This window comes from Petromyzon marinus, chromosome 4 (genome assembly GCF_048934315.1).
Source record: "Petromyzon marinus isolate PM22_M1 ecotype Great Lakes invasive population chromosome 4, UKy_Petmar_22M1.pri1.0, whole genome shotgun sequence".
NCBI lineage: Eukaryota > Metazoa > Chordata > Hyperoartia > Petromyzontiformes > Petromyzontidae > Petromyzon > Petromyzon marinus.
Window position 1 is genome coordinate 2474239 of NC_133670.1, and position 25507 is coordinate 2499745.

Sequence of the window (25507 nt, forward strand, 5' to 3'; positions counted from 1 at the left end):
TTAGCACGGTTGGCTACTTACGGTGCGAAAGAAATTTAACATACGTACATAAAAAAACATCAACCGCAAGGTTGTAAACATTCACATTTGTCTAATAGAACTAAACATAAAATGGTGAATAGCAGTATAATTAATCATATATAAACTAAAATAAAACAAGAGGTAAGACATGGCAGCGTGGCGCCGAGGCTCACGCTACAAAACATGTGCAAGCCTCCAGAGCTGTGTACATGGCAGACCCTTAAAGTGATGGACCTGTATTGGCATTCCTGCATCATTCCCGCAGTTACGTGGCTGAGGATGCTTATCAAGCACAATTCACTCTTGTGCTAGACACCGAAAGCACAAGTGGCGTCTCTGTACGCCGGTTCCACGGTGAGCACGCGGAGAAAACGAAGCAATTTAGGCGCGTTGAGATGCCAACAAGCGGCAGGTGACTGGACGGATCAGATTGACGGTCTCATGTCAGTGTGACTGGAACGGCACTACTGGGATCCTGTGGTTTGAATCTGGGAAGCCCCCTGTGATCACGCTGGGTTTTCAAGTGCAGAACTCTCATCCACAAGCCTATGAATTGAAACTCCTATGACCTGCAGGAGCTGCAGTGTCCGCGAAAACTCCAATTACCCCGTAACAGTAAATATTCCTATCCGCGACTTCTCCCAAAAGTCAGCGTTGAACGGCTTCAAATTGCCCGAGATTTTTCAAGGATAATCCACAAATATATGTCCCGCAAATAAGTGGACTAAATTGGGAGATAACATTGCGGATATCAGGATCCATGATGACGGTTCTCCATGTAACCGTTCTCCTGTACTGTACAGAGCCGTGATGTTCTCAGCAATGTTTAAAAAAACAAACAATCCTATTTCAGTTTGGATTTCCTTTTAATTTGGACCATTCCAGAGTGAGAATAAGAGCACTTTGGCTTGATTTCCATGCAACGAGCACTCCCTGCAGGGCACGCATAAAGAGGTACAATTTATTGACGCGATTCTGGGATGTGCTCTTCCAGACCTGTTTCTGTGACGCGGGGTGATGCACAGATCAAACAATGAGAGAGTTCCAAACGGGAAGTTCTTCATCTCTTGACAAGATACAGATAGCACAATTGAAATCATCACACTCAGCCACGATACTATCCTTCCCTAGCCGGCACCGTCTCTCACCATCCCACGAAGCAAACAATCCAAACAGCGTCTACACATAGACGGTTCTCATTGCTCCGTCTCCACTGTGGACGGTCTCTCGGACACGTTGAATTTCTTGGCAACGGGAAACATAAATGGTGAATAAATAATGAGACCAAGATGATAAACCCCTTGGGATATCAATGTGCAACCCGTGATGCCGCTGCATACCTTGAAATAGGATCCGGTTTTGTAATCGTGTGCAGTCCTCAGACCGGAATTGGGTGTGTCAAGTGAAACCGATCAATGGACTTAATGCAGAAACCCACGGCAGTGAACCAGCACATCCCGTTCAGGGAAATATTATGCACAGAGAAAGAAAAAAAATGACTCTGGGAAAATTTTTTTATGAATTATTTATTTAAATTGTATATAGAAATAACCGATGCGCTTAATTTTAACACGTGACATTCCGGTGACGATCATTTTTTAATCGCGAGCAATGGAATTGCACGGAATGTTATTCACTCGAGTCGAATACGGTTTTTGGGGGTAAAATTATAGCTTTGGGTTGTGGTTCACAGGCACTCCACTTGCATAATCATGTCACCGGTCTCTCACGGTTCATCAATTAAAATGCATCCCTACGGTAATGATGCATGCGTAGACTTGTACTTGCACGAAGTAATTACTTACGAATTATGCAAGATACAGTATGGTATACGGAACCATTTCTTTGCAGCCAATGGGACATATTAAGACTGCACAAACATGAAACACTCCGAAGCGAAACGGTAAAAAAAAGGAGAGAAAGCATCGATTCCCGACGACGAACTGCGACAAATCGTCGATTTGACAGGTGGAGTGATGAGATTCCTGCCCAGTGTTTGACATCGTTTCACGTGACGCCGCTCTAGCACCCCATCGCCATTCATGCACCACCCTCCGCCGCACCCCCTACAACAATTTTGAATAGAGTAAAGATTTGTGTCTTCGATTCTGTCTCGTTTTGTTCCGTCTCTTCGGTCCATTAGCCTAACAAATTAAACAGATTATTTGGTCACGATGCCGTTGGCAGGGGTACTCAAGCACAAATAACACAAAACTAAACACAATAAATATGATGTGACATTTGGGGCAATGGCCCTTCGCCATAGCATTTTTTTTTTCAAAAACAGTATTATTGAGGAATATGTTGGGTTCTTCATTGGCCTGCAAGTGAAGTTTCCATACAATATGCATAAAATTGAAGATAATCGATGCTTACGTGCACAATTAGGAGGCATGTATTGTGAGAGTACCACTTGACTATGATGATCCTCCATGCACAGCAATGATGGTCAGGGTTTGTGGGTACTCAGGTAGTGTTTGTAACATAACACTAATATTAAACGAGCCTAGTCGAGAATTCTGTAGTGAAAAGGCTACTCAAAAACCCAAATACTTTATAACCTAACAGTACAAGTGAAAAAAAGACGTTTTAAAAACTAAGTGAACAACAAATATTGGCCATTTCCTCAGATCACAAACTGGAAGGTTTCAAATTTAAATCCCGGGTGGGTGTCTTCTCAGCCCATAATCTCTAAGGGGACAGCCAAAATAAGTACCACGTTGTGGGAAGTCAGCAGTGATTTTCTTGCAGAGAGATGAGCCCCAGCTCCCACTTTCACGCCCGGCTCAAGGCAACCAGTGAATATAAGCATCATGCGAGAGCTCCTGAGGCATTGTGACCGAGCTTGTTCATACAGTCACTTTGCATCGCAGGAAATAGAAAACAGATAATCACCACCATTACTAATTGCTTGATGCAATAATGTCTTGCATCAATCACTGCCCATCTCTGAGTAAAAATGGAAAGGCGGCACAAATGGCATTCATCGAAAGAAATTGGTATCTTCCCACGGTCAGATACAGTTGCGAACGAACAACTGTATGAATCCTTGCAGTCACGAAAGCTTCAAATCTAGAATTAATAACTGTTTACTCAGCAGACATGAAATAACACTCCCACACAAAGACTAAAGTGTGCTATATAAACGGTTTAAATTATGGTAATCGTATTACTGCGCACAAAGGCATTTCATTACGAAGCACTGCAGACATATTTAGATACTATGCCGTACGCGTTTTATTTCGACTGGCGGTATGCACCGTATCCCCGAGAGCAAGAGCAGAAGTTCCAATTTAACAGACATGCAGCAGATCAAGCGACAATTGAGTCATAAAGTACAGCATAAATACAGGAGACCTCTTCTTACCTACGACCCTATTATCTGTAACTTGTTATTCATTCGCCTATTATCCACGGCTCTTCTTATCCGTGGCCGGAATCTATTCACGGAAACTCCTCTTGTCGTGGAGAGATTGCTCCTGTTTTCTGCGGCTAGGAGTCACCCAAAAGTGATGAGAAATTAGCCCATTTGTTCACACGTAGCTGTGGCACACATAAAATGCCATGCAGGAGATGGACTGTTGCATCGCAGGAACACAGTGGATGGTGATGGCATTGCAAAGACATTCATCCAGCAGTGGGAAGGCAATGGATGATCATGATGGCGGGAGGGATTATGAGAATGATGGTGATGAAAATGACGGTGCTGGTGACGATACTGCACATCACAAATGTCCCCTGTTATCCCACGGAAATTCAACGGATAAGAGGGACTCTTCCAAACGTAGCGTCAAATGTTACTCTTATGAGGTTGTCTGCGCGGATAACAGGAGTTATTCTCAAGGATTATTACGGATAATACGATCCGCTAATCGATCACAACCCCCAAAATCAATGTGGAGTTTGCCATCTTTTCTTTGCCATCCACAGATCCCATTAGACTGCAGCGCTAGAATATGAACACTCGAGGTGTAATGCTTCACTCCCTGGTGATCAGACAACCAGTTGTGATTCACGGTCACGAAGCAATCAGCTTCAATTTTAATTGTGGTGAATGTAGCCACCGCTAGTGGCAGCAGGGGTGATATGAAGTTAATAATAAAAATACAGCGTATGTACAGTATTCCCCCGTTATTTTCGTGGGATACATTCTGGAGATGTTTAGCAAATTTTGCGGATGATACTGGCCTACGAAAACGTATCTTTTGAATGAATTACCTTTGTAAATACATAAGCGATTAAATACATGAAAATCATAATACAAAAATACTAATTTGTAATAATAAACAAAGTAAATAATCACTTTATCCCATCACTTTCTCTCTCTCTCTATCTTTTGATGCGGCGTGTAGAGTTCCAGATGCGATTCGAGGAAGAGCCCAAAATCGCGTATAGCAAGTTCGTGAATAACGAGGTAATACTGTATAGAAAATGAAAAGCATAGATGATAACAACACAAATGTATCAGTAAACCTAAACTTTGTTGTTAATCAATGAATCATTGCATTATTGTATTAACCCCCAAGTGAACATCCACACAGCATGTCACTTGAGACAATTTCCATGGGGTCAATGGTTCAAATCATAGAGCTGTCTGGGTTTCTTTACGGCAAATAATAAAAGACAATGATTTGCAGAGGTCCATTACCCCCATGGTGTACACAGCTTTACGTCACAGCTCTTGTGCGTGAACCATTTTATTTTTTTATGCAAACACCAATATTGAAACTGCAAGTAAACGCGTGCCGTCCACTGCCCAATCAGAGAGCTGGGGGCGAGTTATTGACTCGGAATGTAACACCCCCTCACCCACGCCTCCCAGCACAAAATGTAATGAATTACCATCGTTTTGGATGGCGATTACATTAATTAGTTCTTTTACTTCTTATCTTTTCTGTCTCAGACAGCACGGTGCACCTTATGAGAGGGCGATGTAGTCAGCACCATGCCCGGCCACCTTTGTCTCACCAAACCAAGTACTCATTTGAGGCCAAGTTGACCTTTGAGAGGACCCCAAGACCAGTTCAGATATTCGTCACTCATGTTGACCGTGAGCGGGTCACCGGGTTCCAAAGTTCAGCATGCCAGCCACCAGGCTACCTCTCCCCACTCTGGGTAGCATACATCCTGTAACGCAACATATAGAATACATCTTTAAACTATACTTTTTGGTCTTTCGGTAAAGTCACGTAGGTATAAAATAAAATAAATCACGACGTTTCGGGCGTAGCACAAGCGTCCGTCATCAGGTGGGAAAGCATGATCTGCTGCTGAGGCAGACTGTTTTAAAATGTTTAAAATGGGTGTAGCCCAAGGGTCATGAAGAAGTGGCCAGGGCTAGTGATGTTAATGTGATAAATTAGCATGTAACTGTAAGAGAGGAATCTTTAAACTAAACTACTAAAACTATTTTTTTTGTTACCAGGAAAGGCCCACTTAGCTCTATAGCTTTTTTTCAGAAGCGACCTGGCCACAAATGATAGCGCAACGAAGTGGGCATGTCGATTCTAAATGTGGAGGGAAAAACCGGAGGACCTGGAAGAATGATAAAAGAATCCGCGTGACCAAAGGAAGAACATACAGGCATCAGGGTCGCGATCAAACTGACGACCTCCTGTATACCAAGCGAAGTAGTGAACAACTTGCCACCATGGCATCTCACGAAGCTCAACCTGGTTAAATACATTTTGAACGGTCCTTGAAAGTTAATCTTTCTTTTGGTAACATTCAATTCGCAGCTCTTTATTAACTATGACTGGGTCGTGAACATGTTAGTCGCTGTCAAAGTCATGTTGGCCTGTGCACTTTAACTCAAGCGAAGCACAGACGTTCAATTAAGGCATTATTCCGTGAAGACGATCGTCCACTTTGATCACCGTACGTACAGCGCTTTAAATCGAGACCTTACATGATTTGAAGAGCAATTGTGCACTGCATTAATGTTACATATGCATTTATTCTGCTGCCCACAGAAGGGTAGGGTCACTCAAGTGAGATTTCAAGGGTCAGAAACCACATCCGAGCTGGATAAGAAGTAGGGGTCTGCTGCATTCACCTCCCACCCAAACACGACCTCTAACGTGTGAATACAACTTGAATGTATGTTGAACTTCTTTCATACCGTACATAGCCAACCGTGCATGTGTGTACTCCTGCTACAGAGCAGTGCTGAACGTGAGTTCATGATGTGTGCCTACAGTTCTGGTGCGGGCATGTTGAACACGGCGGCACAATTTGGGCATGGCAATCGCTAAGTGTTGTGGCAGCACGCTGCACATTACAAAACCAATCATTGTGAAGGAATAAAATAATACCATTTGCGTTTACATAGCAAAATCCATCAAATGTATCTCTAGATGCCCTGTAGATTGTAGGACTCATCACCTGGTTCTTTACTCTGACATGGGCTGGGAAACACAGGGGCTATAAGTGGAAACTGCCCTCCCAACTTCTGTACAGTAGAGCCTCAACAATTCATGCACATGCTGGTCATGACAACCAAACAAAAACACAAAACTATTTATTTGATTAAAGCTAAACTATTTATTTATTTTACCAGGTAAGGCCCACTGAGCTATAGCAGCTCTTTTCAGAAGCAACCTGGCCACAAATGATATCTAAACAAAGCGGCTTATCACATGCAAATCTATAGCAGCCAAATACTCTACGCATGTGGAGGAAAAAACCGGACTCACAAAGAAATCCACGCGACTTAGGGGAGAACATGCAAACTCCAAATATACAGGCGTTAGGGTCGAGATCAAACCCACGACCTCCTGTATACCAGGTGAGCAGAGGAGGGCCGTCAGGGCCAGCAAGGCCTTCTCTGCTGGCCTAGAGATTGTCAGAATCAGAAAATGTTATTTTTATAATTTCATATATATTTTCATTAATGCTATATGTATTTTACAAAGTTCGTTCCCATAAGTCTATTAACGTCATTTCATTGCTACTCTCTTCCTCAGTTGCGCTGCTTCCAGTGCAGCTCATATAAATTAAAGCTTTTATCCAATAAGATGGTCCACCTGTGCTGTCGTCTCTGGGTGAAAAATCCACCCTGAGGCCTGCAGAATTTCGAGTGAATCCACTCTGCTGTTGAGGCAAATGGAGACGATGTTGTTGTCATATTCTTTAACCAATCAGATTTCGAGTTTTCCATGATGGGCATATTCTTTGACACACCGGAGCCTTCTAGCATTTTTCACGTGGCGTGATCGGAGGGCCAGTTAGCTAACTGAAGTAAAACTAGCTAGCATGTAATGTAGCATCATCTAAGATTGATTTAAACTTTCTTTCGTGACGTTTAGATTTTTTAATGTAGTGCTTTAGATTTTATGTTTAGATTTTTACTGAGACCTGTTGTTTTTTAACGCACAATGGCAGTTTTAATTGCGGGAGAATAGCACTGAAGGCCTAGATGTAAAATACACGGCCCGACACTGCAGGCAAGGTAGTTAACATCTCACAACCGTGGAGCGTTACTCTTGCAACCTGGGGGAGCAAAACTCTTAAAATCTACGTCTTTTAAAACAGTTTCATGGATCTCTTCCAGGAGTGGCTTAAATTTCAGAAAATCTGCGTAAGAATGCGATGGAGGTATTTGCCGATTGAAAGTCACTGGTGTTGGCCGTGAGTGGCAATCAAACTAGGATCACCAGGTTCGTAGTGCAACACACTAACCGCTACACTATCGCTCCCCAACATACATATATACATTAGGCCACCGTGGTGTTCAGCAAGTCACCAAAAAAAGCTAGAGCTCGCAAATAACCGTACTGTACTACTCTTGCCGGTGTCACACACTCAATGTTCCCGTGCAAATTAATTTTTAAAAACTGCAAAATCACGCCTTTTGGCGTCCTCTGGTCGAACACCTTTTGAGACGACGCTCCAAATAAAGCTGTCTCTGGTGTGGACCAATCAGTTTCAAGGACAATGCATCATACTATCAGAGTATTTTTTTGTTTGCATTCTGACCACTAGTATATGTGGTCAATGTAGACAATGATTCCTTGTAAGAGGTTTCAGTTTAGTGTTTTAACATCTTAACACAGCTGTTTTGTTGCCAGAAAAAAGGGGAAAACCTATTCTCATAGAATGATCTTCTGCACTGCGCAGTACTCGACAATACAGTATTGGTTTTAGTACAGGCCTGAATAGGGCACACAGGCAGACAGAGATCCACACACACGCAGTATTCCCTCATTATTCACGAATTTGCTATCCGCGTTTTTGGCTCTCCGCGAATCGCATCCGGAACTCTGCGCGCCTGCATCGGGAGAGAGAGAAATAAAGTGATGAGAGAAAATGTGATGAGAGAAAATGTGATGCTATAAAGTGATGAGATAGATTGATGACAGATAAAGTGATGAGATAAAGGTAAGTTCACTTATAAACTATTACTTAATAGTTCAATATTTATATATACTTTGTTTATTACAACCATTTTTTTTGTGTTACGATAATTTTCACGTACAGTATTTAATAGCTTATTTATGTATTTATCGGTAATTCATTAAAAAAAATGATTTTTTTTGCAGGCCAATATCAACATCCGCAACATTCGCTATTCACGAGGAAACACTGTAAAGCACTTTGGGAAGGGGCCATGCATTAGGACGAGGCCAATTAAAGGTACAACAGTGTACACGCTTCACCACTGTGTACAACACACACAGGGACCGTGACATGAATCATCGATTAAAATATCAAAGTGGGTTCCCTGCTCAAATGAACACTGGGCCAGTGCTGATCTCCACGTTTACAGCTCTGAGCCGAACGGTGAAAATTCCACATTCCTACTTATGGGTCAAGTCCACCCCAAAGGACCGCCGTTGACGTTGTTAGTAATAAATACGATATATTCATAGCACGCGCTGCATTATAGCATGTCAAGGTGTTATGTTATGTACGCGTTGTCAAGAGAGCGCTCGCAAGGCCCTGTGCGTGACGCCGATGCATTACGCACAGCGCGCCCGATGAATGTGTCAGTGCGATGCAGCACACAAGCACCCTGTACCGCAGTGCGTGCTTATTACACCAGCCCAGCACAGCACTTCACACCGTGCCATACACAGCCAGCGCCGTGTGTCACACGCACACAGCCAATGAAGCTGCAAGCACCGTGGGTATTCACCTACAGGAGCTGCTGCTGCTGCTGATTCACAGGACAATGCCCAGGAGCGTGATGCACGCCTGCAGGAAGGAAGGGCTGCATGCCGCATACAAACAATGGGAATGATGTCAGGAAGATTCGTGTAGTTCATCTTTCAAGTATCACCCAGGTGGCACAAGGTGTATGTGTGTGTGTGAATACACACGTGTGTATGTGTGTGTGAATACACACACGTGTGAATGTGTGTGTGTGAATACACACACGTGTGTACGTGTGTGTGAATACACACACGTGTGTATGTGTGTGTGAATAAACACACGTGTGTATGTGTGTGTGAATACACACACGTGTGTATGTGTGTGTGTGAATACACACACGTGTGTATGTGTGTGTGAATACACACACGTGTGTACGTGTGTGTGTGAATACACACATGTGTAAGTGTGTGTATGTGTGTGTGAATAAACACACGTGTGTATGTGTGTGTGAATACACACACGTGTGTATGTGTGTGTGTGAATACACACACGTGTGTATGTGTGTGTGAATACACACACGTGTGTACGTGTGTGTGAATACACACATATGTGTAAGTGTGTGTGTGTATGTGTGTGTGAATACACACACATACACATACACGTGTGTATTCACATACGACATACACACGTGCGCGTATATACTTTACTACAGGAAAAATAACATGTATCATAGAGATGAACATAGCCCTAAGGGGCGTTATGTACTCATTAGGGAGCAACTGCTCTTGCTGGGTCATTAAGTGCTGGGTATGCGTGATACAGTACGGGGCAGTACAGGCACTTTGATGCGTGCATTAACAATGCAGTGCCACGCTACAATGTTGGCATCTATGAGATTGCAGTGCTTTGATTCAAGGTCATAAGGTCACCAGAGTAAACACGCGAAGCCATTACTTCTCCCCTAGTGCCAGACCATGCAGATGTTGACATCTGACCCCCGGCATCTGCCTCAAGGGCTTCCCTTGTTTACAAAGCTTGACATTATTGTTCTTTAACTAAATATATAAACAAAAGATTCCCACACCCACCCCGTAGACTGTAGGGGCAAGTGCTGTTAGCGAATGTCACCTCGCCTTTTTTTGAGGCCGAGTAGACCTATACTGAATCTCTGGATATATATACTGAATCTCTAGTCATGACGGTCAATCTAACTATAGACTGTTATTGCCACGTGGTACTGTACACGAAGGGGGATTATTTTTAAACACAAATACACGATCAGAATGTTTATTTATACTGGAGGAATCCGATGAGCTATAAAGCTCTTTTTTTTCAACAGTCGTCCAGTAAATACACCAAGCGATGTACCAATCAATACAACACAACTATGATGTTGTTGTTATGCAACAGTCGTGAAACACGACATTTTTTTTTCAGTACATTCAACACACACACAAAACAATAATAATTACACACACACACAAAACAATAATAATTACAAACACAAAACAATAATAATAATTACACACACACACAAAACAATAATAATTACACACACAAAACAATAATAATAATTACAAACACAAAACAATAATAATAATTACACACACAAGATAATAATAATTACACACACAAAACAATAATAATTACACACACAAAACAATAATAATAATTACACACACAAAACAATAATAATAATTACACACACAAAACAATAATTACACACACAAAACAATAATAATAACACACACAAAACACTAATAATAATTACACACACAAAACAATAATAATTACACACACAAAACAATAATAACACACACAAAACAATAATAACACACACAAAACACTAATAATAATTACACACACACACAAAACAATAATAATTACACACAAAATAATAATTACACACACACAAAACAATAATAATTACACACACAAAACACTAATAATTACACACACAAAACACTAATAATTACACACACAAAACAATAATAATAATAATTACACACACAAACAATAATAATTACACACACACACAAAACAATAATAATAATTACACACACAAAACAATAATAATTACACACACACAAAACAATAATAATTACACACACACAAAACAATAATAATTACACACACACAAAACAATAATAATAATTACACACACACAAAATAATAATTACACACACACAAAACAATAATACACATACAACAATAATAATTACACACACAATAATTATTACACACACACAACAATAATTACACACACACAAAACAATAATTACACACACAAAACACTAATAATTACACACACACAAAATAATAATTACACACACACAAAGCAATAATAATTACACACACACACAAAACAACAATAATTACACACAAAACAATCATTATTATTACACACACACATGAGACGCATGTTAAAATACATCGCAGAGCTGTAATTATTAACAATTCACACGCGACAGCCCCCTTTGTCTCACCAACCTCCTCCCCTACAGTGTTGACGTTCACATTTAAGGCCGAGTCGACCTAGAGGAGGTCCGGAGTCGAACCACGACCCACCACCACCACCACCCGTTGGGGTTGGCGCGAACCACTGCGCCACCGCTCCTCACAAAGGTCCCCCGTGTAGCCCACACAGGCTGCTGGGGCAAGTGGTGGTGGTGGTCGTCGTTTAACCAGCAACCAAGCCCGGCCGCCTTTGTCTCCCCTGTGCTCATGTTGTATACGCACCGCGCGCAGGTAGATTTAGGGCCGAGCCGACCTAGGGGAGGCCCAAGAACCGTTCCAGACGATCACCACCGACGTTGGCCGTGAGCGCGGGGAATGGAACTCTTCACGGATTCCTAGCGCAGTGCGCCAACCACCGCGCCACCGCTCCCTCCCATCGACCACGCACACGGGCGGCGCACCACCACCACAACCACCACCACCACCGCGCCGCGCCAAGAGCCGCAGGCTTCGTCCGCTGCTGTGAGCTCGGGCAGCCGGGACGAGCGCCTCCTCCTCCTCGTCTCACTCCACTCCCTCCTCTCTCTCCCTCTCTCCCCTCGCTCTCTCTCGCTTCCTCCTCCTCTTCTCTGTGCTCTCTGCGTCCTGCCGCACGCCGTTACCCGCTCATTGCAAGGCCTCTTTCCCCAGGCGGCCGCTGGGAGCGCTGTGGCTCCCAGCCTGCATGGGGCATTTAAAAATAAAGCCACCACAACCTGAATACAGTAACTGGAGCGGGTGGACAAATCCGTGTGGCAAACCCCCCCCCATCTCCAATCCACCGGTCACGGGGAAAATGTGGAATTTCCATTCACCCTGTTTCGAGGGCACCAATAGAAATGAGAAAATCACAATGTTTGAGCAGGGTTTGGAATTTAAGTCTCAGCGAAGCCATACATGGTCCTGATTTGGGATGTTTGGCCAGTTGTCTTAAGCAGCGTTTTACGCGAGACGGATAATGTCAACAATAATTTCGTACAAACAGGTCAGGAACACATTTTATGTAATTGTCGTGTACTGAAGAGTTTCCACCTTTTCCATAGACCAAACGCGGACATAGTGTTCAGTCAGCCTAGGTCTATCCAAATTATTCAGTGTCCTGTAATTAAGTTCAACACAACACGGGTATCAGATCTCGATACGAATCAATTCTTATTCTTAGCTCTTTCGGTAAAGTCACGTTGAAGGGAAACAATAAAATAATAAAATATATAAAACAATAAAAATTCTCACGACGTTTCGACCACACAAATATTTTGCCTGATGACGACCGTTTGTGTTATGGTCGAAACGTCGTGAGAATTTTTATTGTTTCCCTTCAACGTGACTTTACCGAAAGAGCTAAGAATATGAATTACTGCAGTCACGAAAGCTTTAAATCAAAATTTAGAATAAATTCTTGCCACCCGAACACAGATTTCGTGACTCGGATTCTCCAGGTCAAGCTCAGACAGGTGGCAACTCTACATGTACCAGCCGTAATAGATGGGGGTTTTTTTTGGGTAAGATCGTGTGAGTAAAATGTGTGTCGTACAACCTTCATCCACCCAACAAATAATGTAGTTTTAAATTTTGATTTAAAGCTTTCGTGACTGCAGTAATTCATATTCTTAGCTCTTTCGGTAAAGTCTTCAACGTGACTTTACCGAAAGAGCTAAGAATATGAAATAATGTAGTTGTCACCTGAACAAACGTGCCAATATATTACTGCTTCAGCAACAGCACCACTGGTGAGATGGAGAGCGATCCACCACACTTTTCACTCAGGCAATCTGACCAAAAAGTCAAGCATGAATCATTGACTGGAACGCTCTTCCTTACAATATTCGGAAGCCACTGGATCTATGCACAATTAAATACTCTAGATTTTAAACTAATTTGTTTAGAACTGATTTTTGTGCTCAGTTTGTTGTCCTTCCCACACACCTCAGATTAGCACAGTTCTCTACGTACGGTGCGAAAGAAGTTCAACATACATACATTGCATTGGTCGCGAAAGCCAACACGCATCAAATTTACCAGCCACCCCGCATGTACTCCAACTGGTTGGGTATCTCGCGAACACGTTAGAATTGGAATGAGCCACCAACCAACCCCACGTCTGGATTACACACACAAGTGCACGCATACACATTTGGGCCATGACTAAGCGATGACTTGGGGTTACGCACACTGGTCGTGTATTCAGCGATATCCCTCAGTGATGTAGTGGCAAGGAATTGTAATTTGAAAATCATTAACTATTAACCGTATTATACTCTTGGTTCTATTGTTTCCCTTCAACGTGACTTTACCGAAAGAACCAAGAATATGAATCACTGCAATCACGAAAGCTTTAAATCAAAATATTAACCGTATTCTCCGGATTATAAGGTATTCCGGAAAATAAGACGCACCCAAACTTGTGCCTGGTTTCCTGTGTAAAGAATATGGTCCCACAAGTACCAACTTTTGTTTTAAATTACAGAATAAACGTGCATCTTAGAATCCAGAGAATACGGTACATACAGGAGCCCAATACTGTACCGTAAGTTTAAAGCTAGAAACACTGGCAGCCCTGAGGCAGCTGTGTCAATTCCACGTTATCATGGCAGGGGCCAGTCTTTCAGGACAACCACTATTGACCACTATTGACTCCCCAGCTTCCACAGTGGTATTTTTGTTGTTGATAATTTAGGGAAATAATTGTAAACAAATATTTAGTGTGAGTCAAATGTCACGTTATATTAAGCGTTAAACCAAATGTATGAAGAATTAATTATAATTTCGGCTGTGTGTCATCTACCCATGTTGTCTTATTTAATTGTTAAATATAGACTCACTCTATAATTATATTCTTGGTTATTTCGGTAAAGTCACGTAGAAGGGAAACAATAAAATAATAAAAGTATAAAACAATACAATTCTCACGACGTTTCGACTGCAACACAAGCAATAAATCATCAGGTGTGAAAACCACAGCAAGAAAATTTGAAAGTGGCGTTTTTTTTTAACGTTAGCACCACGGAGAGCGATTTAACAGTTATTCAGATGAACGAGTCCATCTATGTTCGGAAAAGAGTAGGGGGGAGACGAAAATAATGGATGCGGTCTGAAAGCCACCGTAAGCGTGAACAATCAATTAAGACCCGAAATGGTTTAGCAAATCCTTCCAATGACTGCTAAGCCAGAATCCATCTTCTCGGTTGAAATTGTCTCTGTGTTTGTATATGTGGATAGCCTCACTCTATAATTGTTTTGAGAGGTACTGTACTGTACGGTACTGTATTCCAGTAATTTAACTCGATTGATGACTGTAATTGCAATTCCTTTAGTGGATTGGTTCCAAAGTTCAGGTTGAAAATTTCGACGCAAAAAACATAATCAGATGTAGGGAAAGAGACGCATGTAGAGCAATAGCCATTGCGAAATGTGGTTTGAAACATTGACGAGAAAAATAGAGACACGAAGAGAGACCTGGACGGGGAAACGAGGACATGGAAAGACTGAGAAAAATACGGAGTGTCCGAGAGAGAGGCAGAAATATACACAAACAGAAACATGCCGAGACACCGACTGGCACAGGAGGCACTGTCACGAGACCAGTAATATCGATGTTTCAGCCGGGGGTTGCATTACTGGTGGGACGGGTTACGTAATGGGAGAGTGTTGTGCCTCTTGGGCCACCCGGATGGAGCCAATTTCCTTCTCGCAACGATTTCAGGAGGTAAGGCGCAGACAGGCGGGGGAGCTTGTTTAGCATCAATCGGTGAACTAATTATAAAAGGGAGTGATAAACAGGAGCCAGCAGCAGTAATTTCAATTGCCCAAGCTCTACAGTCTTCTGTTTGTTAAGATGTTTAAGCCCATAATACACGTGGGAGGAAACCAGAGGACCTGGAGGAAACCCAAGTGTGCGAGAGAGAAACAGTATATCCCACCCAGAAGGGATATATTATATTAGTTTACATTTGCTGTACCACCTTCTCCTGGCAGGTCAGGATATGGCACCTCGATGTCCACGGGAAGGGATTTTAGTAACACCTGTGCAGTGATCCACAAACCCTCACTGCCTCCTACACAGTGTTGGAATACAAGCCACGTGCATAGCCACCACCGCCCAGCTAACGGGAGAGAATAATGAGAGTGAAATTGGACATAGGCAAAGATCCCCCCGTGTAGCCTTAACAGACTGTTGGGGCAAGTGCTGCTGGCGAGTAGCACGAATGAAGGCCGACACGACACACCAGGGGGTGGGTGGCCAGCACCACACCTGGCAGAGACCCGGGATCGGTTCAGATATAAGTCACTGGTGTTGACCATGATCAGGAATCGAATTCGGGTCGCTGGGTTCGTAGCGTGGTGCGCTAACCACTATGCTACCGCTCCCCTCAGTGAAATTGGACACGCAATTTTGTAGTCCTTCCCCCGTAAACACGTATTGTGCGAAAGAAGTTCAACATAAACTCCTCTTGGAGTTGTACCGCTCAGTTGCGGATGCCGTAGTGTTGTAGTGCCATAGCTGACACATTTTTAGGCGTTCAAATAAAAGTCACTATCTGTCCATTAAACATGCAGCATTGAGCCAATGTTGGCACCTATGGTTGAAACAGTTGGACCAACTTTGGCCCAATGTTCCATATATACTGGGTTGTGCAAAACAACACTTCAACTTAATGAAGAAGAAGAAGAATAACAAAACAATATGTACGTTGGTTTAATGGTCATGGCAAAATAGTCATTTGATTGTTTTTGTATTTGAAGAAAAAAATACATTTATAACCCGAAATATAAACGTCAGCCTTCTACTTACTACAGCTGTGAAAGGCACCTCAAACACAAAAGGAATTGTACACCCTACCCGAGGGACGCTGGAGTACAAATGTGCTCCTTGAAATGTGAAGTCGTGCTCCTGGACTGGAGACGAGATGGAACAACACAGTGCACGTGTTTCAGAGTATAGGATGTTGCAGATGTCTTGTGGCCTGCAATTAATTTACCCCCGGAACATTTTGTTTTTCTTTGGATATTTATTCCTCACTTAAAGAAACTTGGCTTGAAAAAAAAATGAGAATTAAGTGCGGGGCCACAAGACATTTGGACCATTCTAGATTTAAAGCTTTCGTGACTGCTAGGATCCATACTCTTTGGTTCTATTGGGTAAAGTCACGTAGGTAAAAAATAAAATAACAAAAATCACGACGTTTCGGCCACAACACAAGCAGCCTTCATCAGGTGAAGGGACGACCTTTAAGCTGTGTGAGAAGAAACAAAGCGCCTTGACAAAGGAATTAGCATATAATTTAGCATTGAAATGGCTCATTGAAATAGCTAAGTTAAAGTATACACATCCGCAGAGGCACCCCTTGACAAAGGAATTAGCATAGAATTTAGCATTGAAATAGCTGAGTGATTAGCTTGTAACTGGTCACAGAAATAGCTAGGTTAAAGTCAGAGCATATACATTCACCGAGGCACCTAGTACAAATCAAACAGGAGAATTTAGCGAAACACAACCACGCTCAGACCGCGGACCTTTAAACTGTGTGCGAGCAAACAAGGTGTCCTGACAAAGAAATTAGCATAAAAATTAGCATTTGATTGGCCGATTTTAGAAAAGAGGTGGTGTACGTGCCGGTGGACTTGCCGTTTGGCGCGGGGGGGGGGTTACCTATTGATGGTGTGAAAAGGGAATTTATAAGAGCTGCGAAAGTTTGGGGTACCACTACTTGAAAAATATACTGTACCATTGAAATTAGTTTAATGTTTAGTTCGATTTAGAACATCTTTCCAATGGTTGCTTAATTTGAAACCATCTTCTCGGTTGAAATTGTGTCTGTGTTTGTAGATCTGAATTGCCTCGTGAACAAATCTCTGATAAAAACCCGTGGGTTTGCAAAGAACCTTGGTATCGGAGAAAATTATATCCAAAATTCTAAACAAACACAAGATCCAGGTCCGGTTCAATACAGTACAAAAAATTCGTGATCTGATCCCATCCATGAAGGATGTCATTCCTGACTTACAGTACCCCGGGGTTTACAAATTGAGTTGTACCTGCGGTGATTGCTATCTCGCGGAGACAAAGCGACATGTCTCTGACCGAATTCGCGAGCACAAATCAGATTTGAAACACGGCAAAACGAATTCTTCTGCCGTGGCTGATCACTGTTACAACACTGTGGGTGATCACGATATAATTTTCTCCGATACCAAGGTTCTTTGCAAACCCACGGGTTTTTATCAGAGATTTGTTCACGAGGCAATTCAGATCTACAAACACAGACACAATTTCAACCGAGAAGATGGTTTCAAATTAAGCAACCATTGAAAAGATGTTCTAAATCGAACTAAACATTAAACTAATTTCAATGGTACAGTATATTTTTCAAGTAGTGGTACCCCAAACTTTCGCAGCTCTTATAAATTCCCTTTTCACACCATCAATAGGTAACCCCCCCTCCGCGCCAAACGGCAAGTCTACCGGCACATACACCACCTCTTTTCTAAAATCGGCCAATCAAATGCTAATTTTTATGCTAATTTCTTTGTCAGGACACCTTGTTTGCTCGCACACAGTTTAAAGGTCCGCGGTGTGAGCGTGGTTGTGTTTCGCTAAATTCTCCTGTTTGATTTGTACTAGGTGCCTCGGTGAATGTATATGCTCTGACTTTAACATAGCTATTTCTGTGACCAGTTACAAGCTAATCACTCAGCTACTTCAATGCTAAATTCTATGCTAATTCCTTTGTCAAGGGGTGCCTCTGCGGATGTGTATACTTTAACTTAGCTATTTCAATGAGCCATTTCAATGCTAAATTATACGCTACTTCCTTTGTCAAGGCACTTTGTTTCTTCTCACACAGCTTAAAGGTTGTGATCTGAGCGTGGCTTTTTTCACTCCAGCGCTGTCCTCCAGACAGTCTCGTCCCTTCACCTGATGAAGGCCGCTTGTGTTGTGGCCGAAACGTCGTGATTTTTGTTATTTTATTTTTTACCTACGTGACTTTACCCAATAGAACCAAAGAGTATACATCTGGACCACCTTCTTACAGAAGTTCATACAGGGACTCTTCTACTTACGAATATTCGACTTAAGTTCAACCGCCGCGTAATAGATGGCGGTGGTGGCATCTACATCTGCAGAACGTGCAGAACCAGTGGCATCTATATCTACAGGAGATTATGCAACTTTTAAAGTGTTTAGTGTACATGCCGTACAACACGTTTGCAATGAACAGGAGTAAAGTTGGACTTACGAACAAATCGACTTACAAACAGACCTCTGAAACCTAACTCGTTTGTAAGTAGAGTCCATGTACATGACTAGGGATGGAGGCTTTCCAGCAGTGGTGTTTGATGACACTTCTCAAACAAATCCTTTTTTTTTCCTGCCCTAATGCTAACTATTTAAAATGTGTGCAATGAACGTGATAAAATTTTCCGCAGCTCAACAGTAACAAAAAAATTTACTCTGAACTTTGATCCTATTCCTGAAAGGATAATTAACATGCGCGATTCAAACAGCAACACGGTGACGCACCAAACCAACAAGGCCATGTAGGGTTACTGCCACCCTGGTGAATGCAGTCGACGTTAAAGATCCGGTGATAATCTAAAAAAGAGTAGGCCATGTGCCCTGGCGTTATGATCCAAAATTGCTCAAATTAAACAATGACTCAATTTGGATGAGAATCTGAATCTTCATATATATAGTGGACGAATCCGATGAACGTTACAGCATCACAAAAACACGATAGGAGTGCAAAGTATAGAACAAGCTAACAAATCACTGAAAAATATATACCGTACAAATAAACTTCAACAATGCTTTATCTTGATAGGTAAAGTCCACTGAGGTGTTAACTTATTTTTCAGAAGCGACCTGGCCACAAATGATAGCTCAACAAAGTGGCATATCACGTGGAAATTTATAGCAGCCAAAATACTTGAACACAGCAGCAGCAACATCACCTCCAACTGTAAAACTCGGCAGGACCCTCCTGAAAAAGAGTCTTGAAACTCAGTGAGGCGATCCTAGGTATATAAATGTTATTAATGTAATGGTATTTGTAATTAATGTAAGTGCTCTGTGCAATACAGTATAACCAAATGCTTGGCATATAATACACTTTATATGAGCACAGTATTTTTTCAAGGCATGACATCCTACATTTGTTAGAGAAGTGATGACTATGAATAAATCTCGTTTAAAATAGACGAAAATGTATTTCAAATATAGTAGTGGGAATCCGAACGTAATCTCATAGTTATCTTGTTAGAATCCAAGATTCTGTCCAAATCTTTTGGAATCCAGGAGGAAAAGGGGAACTTCTTTATGTATTTATAAATTGGACACCTGTGAAAAAGAGCTTCAAAGCTCATCGGATTCTTCCAGTCGAAATAAAGATTCTGAAATTCTTAAAAAACTCACATTTGTCAATAACACTGCCTTAAAGGAAAAACAATTTTAGATAGTTTTGAGGACACTACGTTTGTTCTAAATAAACAACTGCACCTACGTTTACACGTGACAATGCAATAGGGAAATTTGCCTTCCACCCTCTTCACTGGCTATCCACACTCACCACCTTGAATGTTTAAACTGTGCCACAATTATGCAGCCTGACATTATTAAAGCCATACAGAAACGGAATCGCAAAGGCATTATTACGTGCTCTGCTGATTACATTGATGGTGTAACAATGACCTTGCAAAATGGTAAAATGTGTAATGAAATCGTTACAGTATATCATTACAGATTTTGACATTTAAATTTGTAGTGTGGATTTTTTTTTAAACAAACTAATTCAGTAGTTTCTTTGCTGCAGCTTTAGTGTTAAATATGTAGACTTCGAATTTAATGTCAAATAAATAATTGCTTTAGTGAAAGAAAGATGTAGATTTTTACATGACATACCATGGGATTTTAATAAAAAAGAGTAAATTAACAAACACTCACCAGTACTTTACATAACCATTAAAATGTTCAGAGATACATTATGATTTAGCTTGAGCGTCTTGCTGCGAGACAGTACAGTATCCATTGAATGTGCAGTGCTAGGGAAAAGTTGTGTTTAGGCATTGGTCCACGGAAGCAGATATCGTAATAATTGCTTGAGATCCACGTACTAAGTGGGGTGTGCGCTTTCCCGCAAATGAATTTAAAGTCACCATAGTTTTTTTGTGCGATCATTGATGATCGGCTGATACCAACACAAGTAAACATAACACATTACTTGGTGATGCTGCGTTGGTAGCTTGTGGCGTACAAGCACAAAATAAAAAATATATATACAATAGGCAACGTTTCGGGCAATAGCCCTTCACACATGAACGAAAAAAACTGTCGCCTATGGTGTATATATATTTTTTTAAGTGCGATTTTCTTTTTTTTCGTACAGCTGCTGTATATGCAGAGCAACAACTACAATTTCCCATTCAGGTGGTCAAGCCAGATAATAACCGCGTCAGGAGTAGCCGAGTATATCGCTGTGATGTCTCCTTCATATGTGGATCGGGCATTGCGGGCGTCATATGTTGTATGGTCCGTTCTGGATGACCAGAGTCGCACACTGGACAGTTTTTTTTTATATTTTGAATTTGTCAATCAGGTATCCGCACCTACTGCCATGGTTTGTGCAGTGGATGCGGTTTAGGCTGAACCACGACCTTCGTGGAAGATCAAACTAAGGGATCTTGTGCGTTTGATCTTTAACAAGGTGTTTTTTGTGAAATATCTGTGCGATGAAGAAAGGCCTTTGCCTTGAACATCAATTTTGAAATAAATTTTCTTTTAAGGCAGTGCCATTGGCCAATGGATATATGGGTGGCTACCCATTTTCAAACCCAGGATGTCAGCAGTGTGAGTTCAGAAGCTCTATACTCTGATGGGGTACTGAGTATTTACCAACATCATCTCCACCAGAGGTCTTTGGCAGCATTATCATGAGACCAGGGGTGACTTTAATGTGTTTTGTTCAAGATCAGAAGTACAAATCGAGAAAAAACAGGAGCAGCCCCATGGAATAGTGCAAAGTGGTCATGCCGAGTCATGACTAAAGGAACAATTAGACTGAGTTTGTAACACGCGCAACATTTAACGGGTTAGGTACATCAACATTACGAAACACTCTTAAACGTGGGTAATGTGCCAGTTATTGCAGAAGATGATTTACATAAAATGGTATTATATAACTCGAAAACATGCCAGCACACGTGTGAGGTCTCATAATGCCAGAACACGTGTTTCTGGGACATGGCCAGCCGGAGAGCATTCTAAAAAAACTCAAAGATTAAATTAAGCACAGTAATACACCACACATGAGCGTTTTTGCTTGCTTCTGCTTTGACTACGTGGCCATGTGGACTGTCATTTGCTCATCTTTAAGCCACCAATACCTCTTCTGTAATAGTTATATTGAATTACATCAGCATACCTGTTAACCCCTTATCAGTGCCTACCTTATTACAGACCAATTCAGACCTTATTGGTCACCCCGTGCCCTTATAAATCTCAACGTTCATCCTACAAAGTCCCATCGCAAGGGAGAAATACAAATAAACATTTTTTGGCCCGTATTGAAACAGCTATATGCTTTATTGACCTGAAAACTCAATTTTCCTGTACAAGAAATACGGGTAAACCGTATGGTTTGACAGGTATGCATCCGTGACTAATAACAGTCTCCTAACCTTTCAATCCACAATGATGTGCACATGTATTGTGCGTGTTAAGATATGTAATGTTTGAGATTCATGATTAGGTGACTATATGTTCGTGAATCATGCATCTGAATTGAAATGTGTGCAGTTGAATATAACTTTTGTCATCCTCTAGATGTTACACTTTCACTTCCACCAACTCGCTAAACTGTACAGCACGACCTCAATACGAATATAGCTTGTAATGCTCACAATTTCTCGAACGGACTAAAGTTCGGGCGCAACTCCAACACTCGATGTAAATACGGTGGACAGGACACGCCTACACACCCACGTGTACACTCGCACGTGGAACACGCGTACAAACACACACACACACGTGTGGAACACGCGTATACACGCACGTGGAACACGCGTACAAACACACGCACGTGGAACACGTATACACATACACACGTGTACACACGCACGTGGATCATGCGTACAAAGATACACACACACACACGTGGAATACGCGTACACAGACGCCTGCACACACACATATGGAATGTGTACCCGCACACACGTGGAACAAACGGGCACACACATGCACACCGAGATCTCAAACTTAATTTAAATCGGCTCTGTTAACGCTGATAGCGTTAATTGCTTAGCGCGTCACGTGGGGCGTTTTTTAACAATCATGGGGCGTTTTTTAACAATCATCGGGCGCATGCAGCGTGGGACGAGTTGCTTTGTATTTGAACGGGGAGGAGTAAATTGGTTAAAGCAAGGCCTGGATTTGGGGAAACCCTGATTTTATGACGTTTTACAGAACAGCATGGATAAAGTATACAGCATAGAAAACAAACACCGTCTCCAATCATTGTACCTCGGTGGGCTTTGCCTGGTAGCATGGGGATGGTTTCGTTTTTTCATTGTATGTGTTTGGGTTATTTGTTTACTTTTCTTGTACTTTGCACTCATATCATGTTTTTGTATTATTTGTTGTTGTAACGTTCTTACTCCATCTGTGAAAAAGAGCTTTATAGATAATCTGATTCCTCCAGTATAACTAAATATTCCGATTCTGACGTGGCATCATCTGTATTCCACAACGCTATTGTAAAGTACCGTATTACATGTTTGTTTTAATTCCTGCAGCACGTGTTACCGTGGCAAGCATTGGGGTTGCCACGGTAACAGATTTTAAGGTCACATGACAGAGGCACGTAGCAAGCAACCAGACTATATACAGATGCTGGCCCCAAAACATAACCATTCCAGTTTGTACAGGGAACAGCGATCTCCATACTTAAACGATCATGTTGTCTTCATATGTACCGTTCCTGTATGCACATGCATACATCAATTACATTTGTTAACTGAAATTTTAAAAAATACCTGGGAAGACTAAATTCAATTTCGCAATTATTTTCAGGTGATAAGCTGGCAAAATGACACACAATCACCCCGTTTTTGTCTCTCTCTCATTTGAATGTGTAGTGACGTAGAATTGATCACGTAGCAGCATAGCGCTGGCTGCTGGCAGGGGATCTGCAGCTTACAGCAGCCCTGACTGACGGCAGGTCACGTGATAGACCAGAGAGGGCTCTCGGGAAAGGGTCACGTCAGTAGGTTCCAGAAGGGGGCGTGGCCAGGAGCGGAGCCAGGCCACGCTGACAGTATAAGAGGGGCCCCGAGAAGGGACCTCGTGGCTGTCGTTTGGAGTGGGATCCCCGTTGTGCTGCTGCTGGAGTCTTCACCGTCGTCCCCGTCTTCACCATCTCGGCGTCGCCAGTCAGGCAGTCTACCAGCTGTCCTGACTGGGAACCGTAGTTACTAAGTGTTACTGTCAGGCCCTGTTAATAAACAGAGTGCCTCCTGCTCTTAGTGTCTCTGAGTCAGTCACTACAAATGTAACTGTACTTGTTCGATGTCAGCTTTTAACCCAGCATTGCGAATATTGTCGATGGGACTTTTAAACATCCATTTTATTTTACACGAATTGACAACGCTTTGGGAATTCAGACATTCTGCCTGGTGACAGTGGGGAGAAATTGGCCACCTTATCCCCGGTGATGTTAAAAGTACGGGTGGTCCTCGCGGTAGATGCGCTCCGGAAAAGGCGTCCCCGTTAAGCGAAAAACGCGTTAATGCGAAAACAGTTTACCTCCAAATAACGTAACGATAAAGGGTGGCGAGATACAATGTACTACTGTACGCACACGCAGTAAGATTGCGGGACAAATATCAGAGGGTATGCAGCCGCGTTACTCTATCGTTCCGCGTACCGTATCACTGTATCACTCTGCTCAGCTCAAGGAAGTAGTTCGTCGTTGACCACTCAGAAACCGCGTTATAGCAGCGCGCATTCCGCGTTAAAGCGGCACGCGTTCCGTATTGTGCGAAAAAGTGCTCCCTAATGGAGGAACTTCATAGCGAAAATGCATTGTGTGAACACCACGCGTTAGGCAAGAACTTTGCATAGTTGTTAAATTAAACATCGCATCTGAATTTGGTTGCGAGAAGTGTTCTCCAACTCATCACTGACCTGGAACAATTATAATGGAAAGTTAATACATACTTAAGGCACCACGTGACAATTTTATTTGTTTGGCCGTGTCGGGTGGTGGAGGGTTCTTCATGACACAGTTTCGTAGGGTCATTGCAGAGCGGCCTTAGGCAAAAATGCATTGTAAATCGGGAACGGGCCCCATCGGCTCTGGGTACACTGATTGAATGGGATGTAAACCAAACAACGGCATCGTAAAGCCACAAACACACCCAAGTAAATGTCCATGCTACGTAAAAAAAAGAAATCAACTCGAAAAAGCGGCTAACCAGTGCCATGTCTACACCCCTTATTTTTATTTTGTTTGTAGGTTTTGTCTGTCTGCAATCGCATGAAATGCTCGCTTTTCTCATCGTAACGCACTGGATTTAAGTCGACGTCTTAAGTGGGTTGCTTGCCACAATCGCATGGCCCACTGCAGGGCGATGCTCACCAGCTTCAGCAAACACCGTAAGCCACGTGATGTGGTGGAGCATAAAACGATGTGACATGTGCAAAACGTGTATGCGTTCAAACCCGCACGAACAAGCTATGGTTTTTTTTTTACCTGCAAAGCCAATGGTACGAGTTGACACCCCCTCCTCCCTTCCAGCCCCAAATTTCAGCTGGAACATGCCACGAGAAAATATTTTGTGAATTACAGCAGCCTCCCACACAGAGGGGCCCTTGAGGGATGATATCGACATTGAGGCTCAATTT

The 25507-nt window shown here is 42.3% G+C and overlaps 1 protein-coding gene across 6 annotated transcripts in view; it reads right to left on the reverse strand.

Annotated features, from left to right (window-relative positions):
* Positions 1-25507, reverse strand: part of LOC116938831 (E3 ubiquitin-protein ligase HECW2-like) — a 209041-nt gene that overhangs the window by 103964 nt on the left and 79570 nt on the right. Inside the window, exons 1-2 of one of the 6 annotated variants that reach the window (XM_032946528.2) lie at positions 11854-12802; positions 9162-9232 (exon numbers count right to left, since the gene is read on the reverse strand). The exons of 1 other annotated variant lie outside the window; for it this stretch is intronic. The gene's annotated coding sequence lies outside the window, so the exon portion shown is untranslated. Of the gene's footprint in view, positions 1-9157; positions 9233-11853; positions 12803-25507 lie in introns of those variants that run through there. 4 more of the 6 variants (XM_032946527.2, XM_032946531.2, XM_032946529.2 and 1 more) reach the window with 4 other exon arrangements.